General features: G+C 41.9%; 1 protein-coding gene across 2 annotated transcripts in view; it reads left to right on the top strand.

Annotated features, from left to right (window-relative positions):
• The window catches only part of CHCHD3 (coiled-coil-helix-coiled-coil-helix domain containing 3), a 248724-nt gene that overhangs the window by 64041 nt on the left and 166781 nt on the right, over positions 1-17902 (top strand). The window lies entirely within an intron of this gene.

The following is a 17902-nucleotide window of genomic DNA, read 5'->3' as shown; positions in this document are numbered from 1 at the left end:
CTATGTCAGAGGCTAATATTGTATAATTAACAGCATTTCTCTCTCCAGCTCATGACAGAAACAGATCTGGTAATGTTGTAATGTGCTTAGAAAGCACAGTCAGTGAATCCTGTTCACTAATACTCTTAGTCTTTACATTTTTAAGTAAAAATTTATAATAGCATCCACATGATTTAGTTGGGGATTGGTCCTGCTTTGAGAAGGGGGTTGGACTAAATGACCTCCTGAGGTCCCTTCCAACCCTGATATTCTATGATTCTATGTTCAATTTTTTTTTTAACCTTTGATTATCCTTCACAGTTGCTTATGGGTAGTGTGTGGGAACAAATAGTTTACCATTTAAACTCTTCAGGGCAGGGGACTGCAGAAAGCACCTTGCACACCAATCATTCTGTATTCATATCTTAAGACAGATCTATTTGATGGGGAGGGTCTCTCTGGTAGGGGTGATAATTCTTTGCTTCCCCTATCCGTTTTATTTGGCTGAGCTGTCCAAAAGACCTGGATATTGATCTTTCACAACAGATCAGTGCAGTTCTTGAATCTGCTGAAAGGATGCTCAAGAGCTTATGGAGAGCCGAACTGTACCAGGGTAGAGTGCATTGCTTCAACAGTCCTTTTAGTCCCTGCCTGCTTGGGAAATCCAAGACAACGAGAACACTTTTGAATGAGAACTGAACAGACATTTTCCAATGTACCAAACTGAACACACTGACCTGATAAAAGATTTCTTGAATTTTTTTAGATCCAAACAAAATGTTTCATAAAGGGGAAGAGATGGCTTACTGGTCTAAGCCTCAGACATGAAATATCAAATGGAATCCTATGTTCAAATCCTGTCATGGTTAACTTTTTCTTGCTACTACTGAGCTTTTCTGAGGAAAATGCCAGACTTTTTTTCTTGCAGCGTGGTGGTAGCTGTGTCTATGCCAGGATATTAGAGACACAAGGTATCTAACCCACCTTGTGTCTCTAAACTTCATTTCATATTTTTAGACTGACAGTTCAGTTCAACACACTCTGTGTAGTTTCCAGCTAGTGTCCCAGAGCTGTGTTTGGTTTTTGAGGAAATTGTCACCCTCCACTCTTCTCCTTCTGAGGGGTTTGCAGTGACTAGTGCCTCTGCAGGCTTCTTGAAGAGAGTTAGGCTGATAAAAGGCAAAATTAAAGGTCTGAATCTCTTCCAGTCCCACTTTCCTCGCTCTCCCCCCACCAATTAAATGTATCTTTGGGAAGCTTGACTGCCAGCTCTGTGGGCAGACTACAGTTTACCCCTCATAGCCCAGGCAAAGGTGGGGTTGCCTTGACCCTTGTTGGTAAATTGCATACTCAATTGATTGGTTTATTAAGAAATATATGCAAGAGAGCAAATAAGAGATTTATACAAATATAATACAGGAAGTAAAATTCAATACAGTACCAATTTCCAGGAAGCCATCTTGTGCAGCATTGTTGAATTCACCTTACCAGAAGATTTGCTTCCAAAGTGACACATTTCAGCTATTAGTATTTATAGGAGGCTTTATGAATAATAAAACTCTTTATATTTCACTAAAGTCCGACCCACTGGTTCGTACCAGTTCCTTAACTTGTTTTTCTGTACCTTTCTTGTCTGTTTTGTATGCTAGCATTCCAGGTAATGGTCCTTGAAGGTACCTCTCCAGCTTGTACCAGGGCAAAACATTAATGTATTTTGCCTTTCACAAGTTTTCTATTTTCTAATGCCAAAGCTTACTTCCGCTTTGCAAAGTATTAGCATAAGTGAATAAGATTATAGAAAGACATAGGCCAATTCAGGCCACATAACATTATATTGCATATGTATTTCTAGCAGTTATGTAGATATTGTATGCTTAATGCAAATTACTATAGGTAGTGTGAATAATGCGTATTGATAATGTGATATACACACACATTTTAGCCCAGATATATTGGTCAACAGGTCTCCCACTTGCTGCTTTGATAATTGTTATTATTAAGGCAACACATCTGCCAAATTAATACATGAAGCAGTTGTGAAGGCATTAATATGTGATTTATACTGTCTCAACTAACTGCGTAACAATACATAATTAACGCAATTCAAACCAATACACCTTGTAATATAAACAAAGCTTTAAATGAAATTTTATTCAAGTGTGGAAATCCAATATTTCAAGAGCCGCGTCACGGATCAGTCATTCAAGGCTTATTCTACCTTGTGCATGTCATAGCTGATTTGAATAATATGTGTCTTTTTGATCTAATAATGTTTTTAAATTTAAGATAAGTGGGTTAATATGCATGCTAAAAACTTGTAGCTTCTTTTCAACTTTATCCTGCTGCTGAGGCTCACTTTGGATCATAGATTCATTTTGAAAAACTGGGATAGACGTTCGTATAGTGTCCTACGTGAAGAGTAAACCACAAATTTGGAGCAGTGACATTAAAAATGAAGTCTAATTACAAGAAATATATGTATGGAATTACCACATAGTGCTGTCCATCAGTATTATAGGTCACAGGTTGGAAATGGAGGGCACTGGATGCAGTATAATGCTGTAATGCCACGGTGTGCAGTAAGGGGCCTTCAGGGCTGGCTCCCTCTTCGTGCTGCCACCTCTGTAATGGCCCTTCCTTACCACTCAGTGATCCAGCATCTTAGATTCAGGACAGACGCATGGTGCCAGGGAAGTCAACCAGAGGCCTGAGCTATGGTTGAATAGTATTTGGCAAAGGTGTCCTCTTGGAAGAAGAAAAGGAGGACTTGTGGCACCTTAGAGACTAACCAATTTATTTGAGCATGAGCTTTCGTGAGCTACAGCTCACTTCATCAGATGCATGCCGTGGAAACTGCAGCAGACTTTATTTATACACAGAGAATATGAAACAATACCTCCTCCCACCCCACTGTCCTGCTGGTAATAGCTTATCTAAAGTGATAAAGTGATCACTTTAGATAAGCTATTACCACAGGACAGTGGGGTGGGAGGAGGTATTGTTTCATATTCTCTGTGTATAAATAAAGTCTGCTGCAGTTTCCACGGCATGCATCTGATGAAGTGAGCTGTAGCTCACGAAAGCTCATGCTCAAATAAATTGGTTAGTCTCTAAGGTGCCACAAGTCCTCCTTTTCTTTTTGCGAATACAGACTAACACGGCTGTTACTCTGAAACCTCTTGGAAGAATGGTAGCAGAATATGAAGGTGATGGTAATGTTTAACAACAACAGGAGTGTCAGACACAAAAAACGGTTTCTTATTGCAGCCTGTTGAGACAACTGATATCATATATGCACATGCTTCAAAGGTCCAGAATTAGTGGATATGATAGCTGTCCACTAATTCTGGGCATCCCATCTGCATCTCATTCTATCTTATCCATTGGCAGAGATCTAGCTTCACTTGTATATTGTCTGCTCCCGCAACTGGTGAATGCAGATAAATCAGATTCTTTTTTAAATGAAGCTTCCTGATTTAGTCCAGGAAATGGATACCAGAAAAGGAGAGCACAGCATCTACCGACTTGGAACACAATGATTCATTGAGATCTTGAAGCCGTGCTCCTTCCAGAGAGAGCAGATTAGGTCTGATTACAACAGTCAATGTGTCTGATGGGGTTTTCATAATAATATCAATCTTACCCCAAAGAGATTTTCTTAAGTGTAGGAGATTTTCCTCGCTATGTGAACTGCCAACCAATTATTATTATTTATTAGTTTTTATTAGGTACTCTCATGCCTGGTGACACATGAGGCAACCCAATGCTCTCCTTGGAGTGATGTTCCTATGAGTGCTCCATGACTCCATCAGAGTCATGACAATCTCACCTGCATGTATTACATCAACAGGCAGGGTGGAGCAAGGTCCCACTCCTTATGCTCAGAGGCACTCAAACTGTGGAACTGGTGTATTCAACACACTATTACCATTTCAGCAGCATACTTTCCTGGATGCCAGAACACCATCGCGGATGCATTGAGCATGAGATTCTCCCTTGATCACATATGGGAACTGGATATGTGAGCACTTCAGCCCATCTTCAATCGATGCGGATGCCCCACCATAGATTTCTTTGCCACACTGCACAATGCCAGCTGCTCTCAATTCTGTTTCAGAGTGGGACTGGAACACAGATCTCTGGGAGACGCATTCCTGATAACATGGGATGCACTGTTCCTTTATACCTTCCCTTTCTTTCCCTTCTATTCTGAATACTTTGCAAGATACAGGAGGACAGTATTCTTACCAGCAAGTTAAAGTAGTATGGGCTGGATGAATGGACTATAAGGTGCATAGAAAGTTGGCTAGATTGTCAGGCTCAACGGGTAATAATCAATGGCTCCATGTCTAGTTGGCAGCCGGTATCAAGTGGAGTGCCCCAAGGGTCGGTCCTTGGGCCAGTTTTGTTCAGTATCTTCATAAATGATCTGGAGGATGGTATGGATTGCACCCTCAGCAAGTTTGCAGATGACACTAAACTGGGAGGAGAGGTAGATACACTGGAGGGTAGGGATAGGATACAGAGGGACCTAGATACACAGCATTGTCTGTGACCAAGCTGCGTACTAAACATTTGAATTTTTTTCAGTTATAGCTTTTACTGCTACTTCTTGTAAGTATTCTGCTGTGTGTGTGTTTCCTGATGTATCAATTGTTTCCGTAAGGAAGACGTTCCCTTCTTCTGTTGTCACAGAAGCACATACAACAGGATCATTGAGGACATTGCTCCACCCATCAAGACTCAGGTTAACAATTTTACCCTCTAGACCTTTTGCACATTGCTCAATTTCTCTTTCATACACTTTATCCAGCAGTTTGCCTGCGACATCTGCTCTATTGGGTGGACTGTATTCTGGTCTTAATGACTGAACCATGTTAATGAAGTGTGGGTTCTCAGTCATACGGAAAGGAGAGTTTGTTGCATAAACAAACCGGGCAATTTTTTCATCAATTGCCTCTTTTTGTAATGTGCAGGTTCTTATCACAAATTTATCTATGGTTGTTTCTGGATGAGGGAGATGTTTTTTTTTTCTTTTTGCTACAGGTGCTGTACTGTGGCTATGTGACATACATAATTGGTGGATAACTCTGAAACGATAGAAAATGATGGTGATCTTGAAGGTGGATAGTCTTCAGAATCCTGTATGTTGAGGATGGCTTCTCCGAAACAAAATAAGTCAATGCAGTTATTTAGTTATTATTACCATACTGCTCATTTAGTTTTGCTCATTGCATTCACTGACACTCAGTACTACTTTAAAGGTGAAATTGTAAAAGGAAGATCCGCCTATTTCAGCTGTGTATTTTTTTTTTATCACAACTGCATCTAAAATGATAGTACCATAGAGTAACAACTATATTTTTTGCTCAAACATGAAAATTCAAGAATAGTCCAGAAGGAAGACAGGCAGTCCTAAAGAGAGAAGTATGAAATAAAAAAGTTTACCAGCCTGAAGATCCTGCATGTTCAGACATGTTCCTTTAATCATCTTTAATGCAGCTTCCTCCTGAGAAGAAACACTCCTCATTATGTTGTTTCATCCTGGCAACCAGGCCTTGCCTTTCTTTGTTGCACTGTTTGCATTTTTCATGCATGCCTGTCTTACCCAGAGGTAGAGGAACTTCATTAAAATATTCCCAAACTGGCTCTCTTTTACAGCCTGCTGCCATTATAGGTTTTCCCTTCTAATGAGAGAATAGTATGGGAGATCTCAAATCAATGAAGGCTACACTCAGAAAGACCTTAAGACTTCTGGAATATGCTGCTCAAACAGAAACTTTTGTTTCTACTGCCTGTCCCTCCCTTCTCACATTTATCTCCAGACTTCTTCTCCTTGTCCAGATCTATTCCGCCCCCGACTGTCTTCTATTCATTGAACTTTTTGAAACTTTGCACTTTTAGAGAGAGGTAAGGGATTGACTCTGTGTACACAAATTTGCAGAGGGACAACAGGGTTGAGGTCTGTTATTTCTCACCTCTATATATTTATTTATTTATTTTAGTTACTTATTTAAAACATTTTTGCTCTTAACAAGCATGATACCACTGGAGAGACAAATCTACAGTTAGAGAACTGCAAAACTAAGCATCTCTGATGGTATCTTCTAGACTGAGCACTGAGTCCCATTGGGTAGGTAGAAAGATTAACCTAAATAATCTATACCGAAGTCCCTGGAACCCCATAAGTATTGGGTCCCTAATGCATGAACTATTGGAACTCATTTACAAAACTTTTTTCTTAAACATGACATGAATATATTGTCTCATACTATAGAATTAGAATTTATAATCCCTATTCCATGATGAGGTATCTCTGAGCTATAATGTATCTTAATTAAAACTATCTTTAGATAGTTTTTTTTTTTCCTCAAAAAGCATTTTTATCAAAAAATCCGATTTAAATTAAAAAAAAAATCCAATTATTTTGATTTTAAAAAAAAATCATTGATTTTTGTCCCCCCTGTCGGGCACCCATAGGGACATCGCTCAGAAGAAGAGAAGATTACTCACTCTGTGCAGTAACTGAGGTTCTTTGAGATGTGTTTCCCTGTGGGGGCTCTACTACCGGCTCTTCTCCCTTCTGCTCTGAGCCCTAAACATATGCTCTGCAGCAGAGAAGGACCTGGGGGTGGTCAGAACCCACAGCGCTATATATACATCCCGCTCACAACTTGAGAGGGGGGAGGTGTGAATGTGTGGTCCGACGGGCACTGCTGATGAAGATCTCCAATCTGAGGTGCAGGGGGTGCTGCCACACCTATAGTGGAGCACCCATAGGGGAACACGTCTTGAAGAACCTCAGTTACTGTATAGCGTGAGTAACCTTCTCTTTCCACCTCTGGCTAGTGCCACATTTCTTGCTCCATTGTAGGTACCTCATGACAACATTTTTCTCAACAGATTTCTTACATCATTCGTTGTCCTCTTTTCTGTCTTCCACCAAGTGGTATCCAGTCAAGGACTTGTCTAGGAATGTGGGGTTTTTTTTACATCTGTACAAAATGCCCAGACCACTTCAGCCGTCTTTATCCAATCATTATCTCTATAGTCTGTTGGTCAGTCCTTTGTAACACATCAGTATTAAGTTACTTTATCCCGTCAGTGGACTGCAAGTATTCTCCATGCGTATCTCTGATGGAGTGTCTTAAGCTTCCAGTTGTTAGTTTCTAGCGTTGGCCATGTTTCAGAAGCAAATAACAATGTGGGTATCACATTGTCCATCAAGGAAGTGGGAGATGTACACCAAGTTTTACCTGGCAGAAGTCAGACTAGCAGACTGGCTTCTATACCCAGAAATATCTCTCTTATTGTAAGTCAATTTGGTGGGCTGGGAATCAAACTCTTTGCATCTGGAAAGGGTAAATTAAGTGTCCTGCAGCCCCTTGTCAGGACCCAGGAAATTAAGTGGTGAATGACCTCTCCCAAATTGGGAAAAGTCCTTGCTATGTTTTCCAACATTTTTCGTTGCTCCTCAGGACAATACAAAAGATAAGAACAAGAGTGTGGTAGTGAAACTTTTTATATCTTTCTGGCTGTGCTTTCAGGCCTGATTTAACCTAACATTGGATCTTTGAATGTCTCTATCTCAGAGAGGAGGTCTGTGTGTTACAGAACCAGTCCTCCATTGGGAACCAGTCAGGTTTAATATAAATATTTGGAAGAAGTGATTACTGCTGTCATGGATCCGAAAAGAGAGAAGGCAACAAATAAAATAAATGTACTGGCTAGTGTGAAGCCCATAATTTAACTGCCATTGGAAACCAATGAAACATAGCCTTGTGTTCCTCCAGGTTTTTTTTTATTGTGAGTGTATAAATGTGTCCTAGTAAAAGGGTCAATAGGATAATGTTCTTAGCATGTTCAAGAAAAGGAAATGTACAAATCCTGACATTAGATGCTTCTTTAGGGTATCGACCTTTATTCCAACCCTGCAAGGTAATAGAGCCCAACCATGGAACCCTTTTCTGTTCCTGTCAGCACTACTGAGACTGAATTCCTTCAGTGGGTATCACATTTCCTGTCCATTAGGACAGGCCTCCCATAGACTCTGATTTTCAATCAGATGATTTTTTTTTATTTGAAGTTAGGAGCTTTTTCTAACAAGACCCAATATTATATTCTGAATTCAGATAGTAGTCCTCACAACTGTCATAGCATTTATTCCCTACATAAATTAAAGAAATATTCCTTCTTTGGTTAAACACCAAAATCGGGTCCTTAGGAGCACTGACTGTTTCAGGGCACGAGTAATCATGTCTGCTGTATTGAGTTCTGTAATGCATAAATTCACCACATTCGGCATATGGGTCATCCAGTCTTAGCCAACGCTATTTCCTTTCTTTTGACAGAAGTCTTCTATATGCCTTAGTGCCCAGGGGAAGACGGAAGAGATTTTATGTATCTTACCATGTTTTGGGTGAGCCTGCTTCCCACTCTGGAGGCACACTGCTAGGCACATCTATTGTAATGTGTCTGTGGAACTTAGCATGAAGAAGAAGAATAAAACTTACCTGTGCTTACCTGAAAACTTCCTTTCTTCAAGTTATAAGGTCCACAGATCTGACCCACCCTGGAGACAAAAAGATCCTTCAGAATAGAAATGGAATTAACATCCAACTATTTGGATCTGTTGTCATTAGGTGAAATTTACCATGCTCTGCAGTAGGAGCAATTTTGCCTTTTTCCTGTAAGTTTTCTCAACTGGAAGGAACTTAAGAAGGTGCAACATTTTGCTGCAGCCAATGATTGATGGATCTTGTTCGGTCACCAAACAGCAAGTAGGTTAGAGTATCGTTGTAGTGAATTTCAGACAAAGGGAACTTTCGGGTAAGCATGCATAACTTTTCCTGTTCTTAATGTTCAGCTTTTTGCTAGCAAAAGCAAGGAAGTTGCAAGCATTGTGCGATCTGGCTTGACTTCAGTGGGAATTACATGGCTAAAACCTCACTGCCTTCTTAGAAAATTTATCCCTTCGCTTTACTTCCACATTGTGTGGTGTTTTTTTTCCACTGGTCATTTTACTAAAATAGGTTTGACAATGCTTTGGGGCGGGTTAGGAGGGGCGAAATGGCTGTTGTTGCTGCATGTTTGATTTAATGGAGTGGAGACAGACAGATATCTGGCAGTTGACACATGGATGACATGACATCTGATGTAGACTTCTAGCTGTGCCAGAGACTTGCTAGGTGACCTTGGTAGGTCTCTGTATGTCTCAGTCTCCTAATCGGTAAAATGTGGACAATAGTGTAATACTGCCATAGTTGCTGTGAAGAGCTTTGAGATCTTCAGGTGGGAAGGTGCTGTAGAAACACAGGAGGAGGCGTTCTTTGTATTGGAATACAAACCTTGTACGTGTAATTTTATGCCATACAATAACGAGAACATAAAATGTTAAAGCGGTTGGTTCTAAATCTAAATCCACAAGAATTCCCTTTAGTACTTAACATTTACGTTCAGCCACTTACAGGGGTGATGTCACAGGATACTTATGTGCTTTTTGTTTTACTTAATGAGGTAATGTGACTGGAAAGCAGTACACGTTGAGTTGGTCAATATTGTATAATCTAATTACTTTGCTGAGTTACCAACTATCAACTTTTCTTTTTAAAAATGTATAGCAAGCAGTCTTTACTGCCGATTCAGCATTCCCTCAGACTTCTAAATTATTTCTTCCAGAGTATAAATGAGCAGTGCAAGATTTTAGTTGCTTGGTTTTTCCCCCCCTTTTCTGTTGCAACGTCTAATATAAGGTATTAGACTGAGCCCTCCATTTTAGTGTAATTAAAATTTTCATTGTGCAATGTCTGTTTATATAGAGTTCTTTGATTATTAGACTGAACTGACAAAGTGTGATCCGTAACTGTGTATCTGAATATAAATCACACGTCTGGATTTTTTGCTTTAGAATAGTTAGTAATATAAGTAATCATTGAAGATTTAGTGAGTGTTTGCTCTCATTCAGGTAAAGTTTGTACTGTATGCCAATAAAATGAGTTCATGATGTCAAGGAAATAAACTACTGTAAGTTGATGCAAGCAAGTGTTTGAAAGCTGAGGACAGAGCTGACTTGTATTTGTTTCATTAAGCTTCTACAAGCCACCCAATTACATAATGCAAATAAGTGAAGTTTACATTAAAAGCATACTACTTTGCTTAAAACTCTGGTGAATTTAAATAAGTTGAGAGAGTTTTAATTTTTTTGGTAAATAAAACTTGATGCTGCCATTGCCCCCAAATCATGGTCAACTCCAACAAGTATTTCAAAAAGAACATTTTCAAGTACGCATGGTGAGAAATATTTTAAATCATATGAACTAGGGTTGGGGCAGTTACTGTTTTCTTACCAGCTCTTGTTAGTTTCTTTTAGCCAATATCAGTTATTAGAAATTTCAGTATATCATAATTTAAATAGAGCTGGAGTTGATATAAAACAGCAAATTAGATAATTATTTGCACTACAATATGGAAGCAAATAGAGCTATTGTGGTTTAGGATTGCTTATCATGGAGCAGGTATATGGTATAGACTTAGCTGTGGAGTTACTGTTCCTGAAATATTGTGTTCGGTTCTGGGCTGCTCAGTGTCGGAAAGATATGGACACATTGGACAACAAAAAGATTAGGGGGGCTTGAAGGGGTTCACTTTTTTACAGCGAAAGGATAGGAGGTAAACAGTCATTGTTAAGCCAGCCTGTACCTCAGAGGGGACATAACACCAAAGATGGACAAAGAATTTTGCAGAATGAGGCATGTTAATACAAATTAAGACAAAAAGAGAGCGAGAATGTAGAATGAATATCAAGCATATCTTCCTGACAGTTATGTAACACATTCGATTATGAAATAGTTCACTGTTTTCTTACAAAAGCTGCAGCACAAATAAATCAGTACAAATATTTCCCAAGCAGCCTTTATTTTGAATTTTAAGTCCTGAATAATTTTTTCAATAAGAACAGTGAAGCTAACTAATTCTAGTCACGTGGGCATGGCTAGATATACTGATGTTGCTACTAGGTCAAAGGCAGAGAGAGTGATTCAGTCACAAAATTAAATACTAACAGAGCCAAGAGTAGAATCAAAGTCTCTTGACTCCCAAGCCTGTGCTCTTATCAGCTATATGAATCTGATGCTTCTGAGTACCTCTACGCTTCTGTCTGTCAGTAGGAGAGAGAGGCATTATAATACTACTAGCCATCTGGAGAACAGACGATGGCACAGAAGTCTTTCCTTGGATTTCATCACTGAGCCCATGACGTGTCCATAAAGATGAGCTTCTAAATTCCACCAGTTCTTTATATATACACTTGTTCTGAGTCAAAAAGGACATGAGAAGTAGACCAGTTGAAAGTCTCTGGATAAAGATAAAAGGGGAAAAAAACCAGGCAGTTCATAGTAGGGGGTCTAATATAAACCACTGAATCATTGAGAAGATGATGATGAGGCATTTCTAGAACAAATAACAGAAATATCCCCCTCCACCCCTGCCAAAAACAACAACAAGAACAAGCGCTGCAGGGACTTTGACAACCTTTTGTTTCAGAAAGTGGAGGAAGTAACCAAGAGCTAGGCATTTTAGGCTTGATTCTGACTCACATGAAGGAATTGGTTGTGAATCTGAAGGTTGAAGGCAGTTTGGATGAAAGCGATCATGACTTGATAAATTTCATGATACTAAGGAAAGGAAGGAGCGAGAGCAGCAGAAAAAGGCTAACGGACTTCAAACAAGCAGACTTTAACAAACTCAGAGATCTGATAGGTAAGGTGCTGTAGGAAGAAAATCTAAGGGATAAATAAGTTCAGGAGAGCTGGCAGTTTCTCAAGGGCAAAACTGCAAATTATACTGATGTGAAGAAAAGAGAGGAAGAAGAGTAAGAAGGCAATATGGCCCCATTACAAGCTCTTTAATGACCTGAAAATAAGAGAGAAATACTTCAGAAAATGGAAATATGGACAGATTGCTAAGAAGAAATGCAAAAGAATAGTGTAAGCCTGTAAGGACAAAATCAGAAAGGCTAAAGCACAAAATGAGGTATACCTAGGAAGCTACAAAAAAGGAAAGAAGAGTTTCTTTAAATATACTAGGAGCAAGAGAAAGACCAAAGGAAATATAGACTCTCATGCAGCACTTCATTCACTGGAAGTCTATACTCCTGCTACAAAAAGGAAACATTTTAAACCTAAACTATAGTCACGATCCTCATTCCACCAGAGGTCTCAGTATGCCCCTAGGAGGAGATCAAGATCTTTTCAAGGCCAAGAGCTGTCTTCCATGGCAGCAAGCGTTTCTCACCAAATAACTGCTACATTGAAGCAGTTTTGACTTTGACTGGGGACAGCATGCCACCAATATCTCTTCACTTAGGATCATACCTATTCCACTTTTACTGCACTTGGGGAGACATCACTTCAGACAAGGTGGTACTCAGCATGGTAAAGGAGGAATATGTTATCCAATTCATTTCCTTTCCCTTTCCCTACCCACCCTTCCCATCCCTTTTTAGGACCCTTTTCATGAGACCATGTTACTTCATAAGCTATGGTCTCCTCTAAAATGGAGAGCGACAGAGGAAATTCCTTACCAACAGAGGGAAAAAGGTGTTTATACCTGATACTTTCTGGTCCTGAAGAAATCTGGGGCCTCTCCTTCATTGTATTTCTAAGGGCATGGCTACACTTGCAGATGTAGAGCGGTGTGGGTTAAACCAGCCCTCGGAGAGCACAGCAGAGAAAGCGTTGCAGTGTGTTCACACTGTCAGCTGCAAGCGGACTGGCGTGGCCACATTTGCAGCACTTGCAGCGGCATTGGGAGTGGTGCATTATGGACAACTATCCCACAGAGCACCTCTTCCCATTTTGGCTCTATGGCTTGTGGGAAGGGGGCTGGGGGGGGCGTGGGGCATTCTGAGTCCTGTGCCAATGCCCCGTGATGCATCGGTTCACATCCTCGCCATCCCTGTGCTTCCGTCCACATTTGGCACCATCTTTCAATGGTTTTTGTAGTGCGCACTCTGTCTTCCCTTTCGGTCTGTGGGAATGGATCCTGAACTGCTGAGGAGTATGCTGACGAGTCTCGCCAGCATGTCACGTTTGGCAGTCGAGTTATTCCTTGTGATCCGAATTGACAGTGAGGGCTCCGACTATGCTATTGACTCGAGTAACGTGGGAGTTCTGTTGGAGGAGAAGGTATTTGTATTTGGTTTTGTATTTGTATTATTTGTATGTGGAGAGGCTTGCAGGGGCTTTGTACTGGGAGAGAAGCTGAGCCCTGATTAGGGGGCAGGGCTTCTCTGACTAGGGGTCCTATAGAGGTAGCCAGCCAGTCAGGCCCTGGCACAGAGAGCTGTAGCGGCACAGGAGCCAACAAACAGAGCTGAAAACAGGGGAGTTTCAGTGGGAGTTTGTAAGGAGAGTTTGTCTTGTGGTGCTTGTTTGGGGTTTGTTTTTGCTGTGGGTGGTGGTGTTTTGGTGTGGTTTGTGTTTCCCAGATTAACAGGATTTAGGTGGGAAGGCTGTGACAGATACAGAGGCAGCGGTGGGAGTGACCCATGTAGTGGAAGACACAATGAGGATGACTGGATATGGAAGCTGCTGTATGTATGTATGTGATCCTGGAGGGGGTACCCGGTAAGAGTATTGTCTGCATGAAATGCCCTCTGATAGAGCTGATAGAGGAAAAGATCCGAGGTTTGGAGATGCAGATGAAAAGTCTGGTTGAGTTTAAAAAGGTTCGAGCAGATTGTGGAGCAAAGACATGAGGTATCTGAAGGGAAAAGCTCAGACTTGCAGATGGAAGCAGGACTGAGGAATTCTGAGGGGAGACTGCTGGGTGAGGCAAGTGGTCAGTGGAAGCATGTGACTTAAGAGAACCAGGCAGAGGAAAAGATGGGCTAGTGAAGGAGAAATAGAGCTCAAGAATAGGTTTATAGAGTTGGAAAATGAAGAAGGGACTCAGCAGGTAGTCACTGAAGGTGGAAGGGCAAGGAAGAAGAGAAGAGCGGCTAGTCCTATAGGAAAAGAGGAAGAGTCAGTGGAGACTACACCAAATATGAGCCCCTAGAGGATACAGGATGGGTTGAAGAGGATTACTGTGACTCTGGGTAATGTGCATGACATTGTGGATGGCTTTGTACAAATGGGTTTCCCTAACTGCGGAGGGGCGATAGATGTGGCACATATTCCAATTCTGGCACCAGCCCACATAGCCTCTGAGTATGTTAATCAGAAGGGGTATTTCTCTGTGGTTGTCCATGCACTTGTGGATCACCATGGGCATTTCATTGACATCAACGCGTGCTGGTCCAGAAAGGTGCATGACGCACTCATCTTTCGGAACACAGGCCTGTTCAGGAAGCTGCAAGTCGGGGCTTTCTTCCCAGACCAGAAGATCACCCTAGGGGAAGTCGAAATGCACATTGTGATCCTTGGAGACCCCACTTACCCTTTAATGCGGTGGCTCATGAAACCCTACACAGGGAGCCTTGACAGCAGCAAGGAGCAGTTCAACAGCAGGCTGAGTTGTTGCAGAATGATTGTGGAGTGTGTTTTTGGCCGTTTAAAGGGCTGCTGGCACTGTCTGTATGGGAAGCTGGACCTGGCCGATGACAACATCCCCACGGTTATATCCACGTGCTGTACCCTCCGTAACATTTGTGAAGGGAAGGGTGAAAGATTCACTCAGGCATGGACCTTGGAGGTTCAACACCTGGAGGCTGAATTTGAACAGCCAGAGAGCAGGGCTATTAGAGGGGCCCAACGCGGGGCTGCAAGGGTTAGGGATGCCTTGAGGGAGCAGTTTGAGGCTGAAAGCCACCAGTAATGTCTGGTGCCCTGCATGGGAGTGAAGTGCAGTGATTTCAATGTTAGTAGGTGTCTGTGTTTGCTATGCTGACTTGCAGTGCCTGTTGCTTTCCTGGGCTAAGGTATCTTTTACTTTACGCAATAATAAAAATGTTTTTAAAGCTAAAAAATTCACTTATTGAAAAGAAACACAACTGCTTGGGAAACAGGAAGGGCATGACACGTCTGTGCTATGTGGGACGAGCGAAGTGGGTGGGGTGGGGAACAGGACAATCACAGATATGCGTATGTCATATACTCATCCTTCCTGTCTGGAGTGCCGTGCAATGAGTACTGCAATTTAGGCTGGCTAAAATGCATGGTGATGGGGTTGAGTGCAATGTGTAAGGGTCGTAGTTTGCAGGGCTGGGTGGTGAAGCCATAGGTGTTGGAGGCAGCTGGTGGTGATAAGAACGCGGATGGTGAGGAAAGTGGGTTGGCGCTGACATGGGGGCACAAGGGAAAGAGTTTTGGGACAAGGGCTGTGGGGCTGGGGCAGGCGTGGAAGTGCTCCGCCTGCATTGCTACGAGTGCCGTATTGAGTCTGCTTGGTGCTCCATGATGCTTAGCAGCTGCTCCGTGGTTTAGTGCCGGCTATCCGTAACTCTGCTGGCAGACCCTCCTTTCACTCTCCCGCCATTCCCGCACTTTTTGATTTTCATTAATGGACTGCTGAATCACTTCATGCAGCATGTCCTCTTTGCTTTTTTGAGTACGCTTCCTGATTCTTTGGAGTCTTTCGGCCATTGATAACAAGGATGGCTGGGATCTCAAGGTTGCATCTGTAAAGGCAAAATGCAACGCTTAACAGAGGCAGCATTGTTCACATCAGACAGAGCAATGATTCACAAATCAGATGTCGAGAATTATAACATTCAAAAACCAGTCGGAGAACACTTCAGTCTCTCTGGTCACTCGATTACAGACCTAAAAGTCACAATTCTTCAACAAAAAACCTTTGAAAGCAGACTCCAACGAGAGACTGCTGAATTGGAATTAATTTGCAAACTGGACACCATTACATTAGGCTTGAATAAAGACTGGGAGTGGATGCGTCATTACACAAGGTAAAACTATTTCCCCATGTTTATTCCCCCCACCCCCCCACTGTTCCTCACACGTTCTTGTCAACTGCTGGAAATGGCCCACCTTGATTATCACTACAAAAGGGTGTGTTTGTTTCCCCCCTTCCCCTCCTGCTGGTAATAGCTCACCCTACCTGATCACTCTCGTTACAGTGTGTATGGTAACACCCATTGTTTCATGTTCTCTGTGTGTATAAAATCTCCCCACTGTATTTTCCACTGCATGCATCCAATGAAGTGGGCTGTAGCCAACGAAAGCTTATGCTCAAATATATTTGTTAGTCTCTAAGGTGCCACAAGTCCTCCTTTTCTTTTTGCGGATAGAGACTAACACGGCTGCTACTCTGAAACCTGTCTTAATAGACTAGGGCATCCACACTGGTCCTGCAGCGCTCCAGCCGGTGCGCAGTAAGTGTTATGCTTCTCGTGGAGGTGGATTACCAGGAGCACTCCAACCGCAGAGTCTGGGCGCTCTACGTGTCTTGCCATTGGGAACGCGTCATGAGTTAGGATGCCCGGGGCTCCTTTAATGCACTCTAACTCGCAAGCGTAGCCAAGCCCTGAGAAAGGTGAATTCATCCGAAGAATGAAGTTCAGATGGTGCCCTCGCTTCTCTTACTCCTTTCTTGGAGAATATAAGAACGACCATACTGGGTCAGACCACAGGTCCATCTAGCCCCGTATTCTGTCTTCCGACAGTGGACAATGCCAGGTGCCCCATAGGGAATGAACAGAAGAGCTAATCATCAAGTGATCCATCCCCTGTCACTTATTCCCAGCTTCTGGCAGACAGAGGCTAGGGACACCATTCCTACCCATCCTGGCTAATAGCCATTGATGGACCTATCCTCCATGAATTTATCTAGTTCTTTTTTGAACCCTGTTATGGTCTTGGCCTTCAGAACATCCTCTGGCAAGGAGTTCCACAAGTTGACTGTGCATTGTATGAAGAAATACTTCCTTTTATTTGTTTTAAAACCGCTGCCTATTAATTTCATTTGGTGACCCCCTAGTTCTTGGGTCATGAGGAGTAAATAACACTTCTTTATTTACTTTCTCCACACCAGCCATGATTTTATAGATCTCTATCATATCCCCCCTCAGTCGTCATGTTTCCAAGCTGAAAAGTCCCAGTCTTATTCATCTCTCCTCATATGGCAGCTGTTCCCTACCCCTAATCATTTTTGTTGCCCTTTTCTGAACCTTTTCCAATTCCAGTACATCTTTTTCGAGATGAGGTGACCACATCTGCACACAGTATTCAAGATGTGGGTGTACCATGGATTTATACAGAGGCAATATGATATTTTCTGTTTTATTATCTGTCCCTTTCTTAATGATTCCCAGCATTCTGTTCGCTTTTTTGACTGCCGCTGCACATTGAATGGATGTTTTCAGAGAACTATCCACAATAACTCCAAGATCTCTTTCTTGAGTGGTAACAGCTAATTTAGACCCCATCATTTTATATGTGTAGTTGGGATTATGCTTTCCAATGTACATTACTTTGCATTTATCAACATTGAATTGCATCTGCCATTTTGTTGCCCAGTGATCCAGTTTTGTAAGATTCTTTTGCAGCTCTTCGCAGTCTGCTTGGGACTTAACTATCTTGAATAGTTTTGTGTCTATAGTAGGAAGAGACCCTGAGAAGTCCTTGTATAAGAGGCCTTGGTATGAAGCCTGAGCTTTGCTGATATAAAGCAAAGTTATCAAAAGTCAACTGTGAGCAAACCTCTGGCTCTGCCTACTTGCAAGTTCAGAGAATCTGGCAAGAACAGGGCTGATGTTGCAGAAACACACATTTCTAAGAAGTGCTAGGCACGGAGTACTCACACAAACACATTCCTGAAGAGTGATAGCAGAACATCCCAATATCAAGGATGGTTCAAAAACATTCCTCAAGGATAACAGGAACACACTGACTCCTCCTAAAAGGTAAGGAACTTTTCCATTCTCATTGTAATATAGCTAGCAGGGAAGTTGAACGTAACAGCAATT

This window comes from Lepidochelys kempii, chromosome 1, assembly GCF_965140285.1.
Source record: "Lepidochelys kempii isolate rLepKem1 chromosome 1, rLepKem1.hap1, whole genome shotgun sequence".
NCBI lineage: Eukaryota > Metazoa > Chordata > Testudines > Cheloniidae > Lepidochelys > Lepidochelys kempii.
Note: the sequence above shows the minus strand (reverse complement) of the source record. Positions and strands in the feature narration are given on the sequence as shown.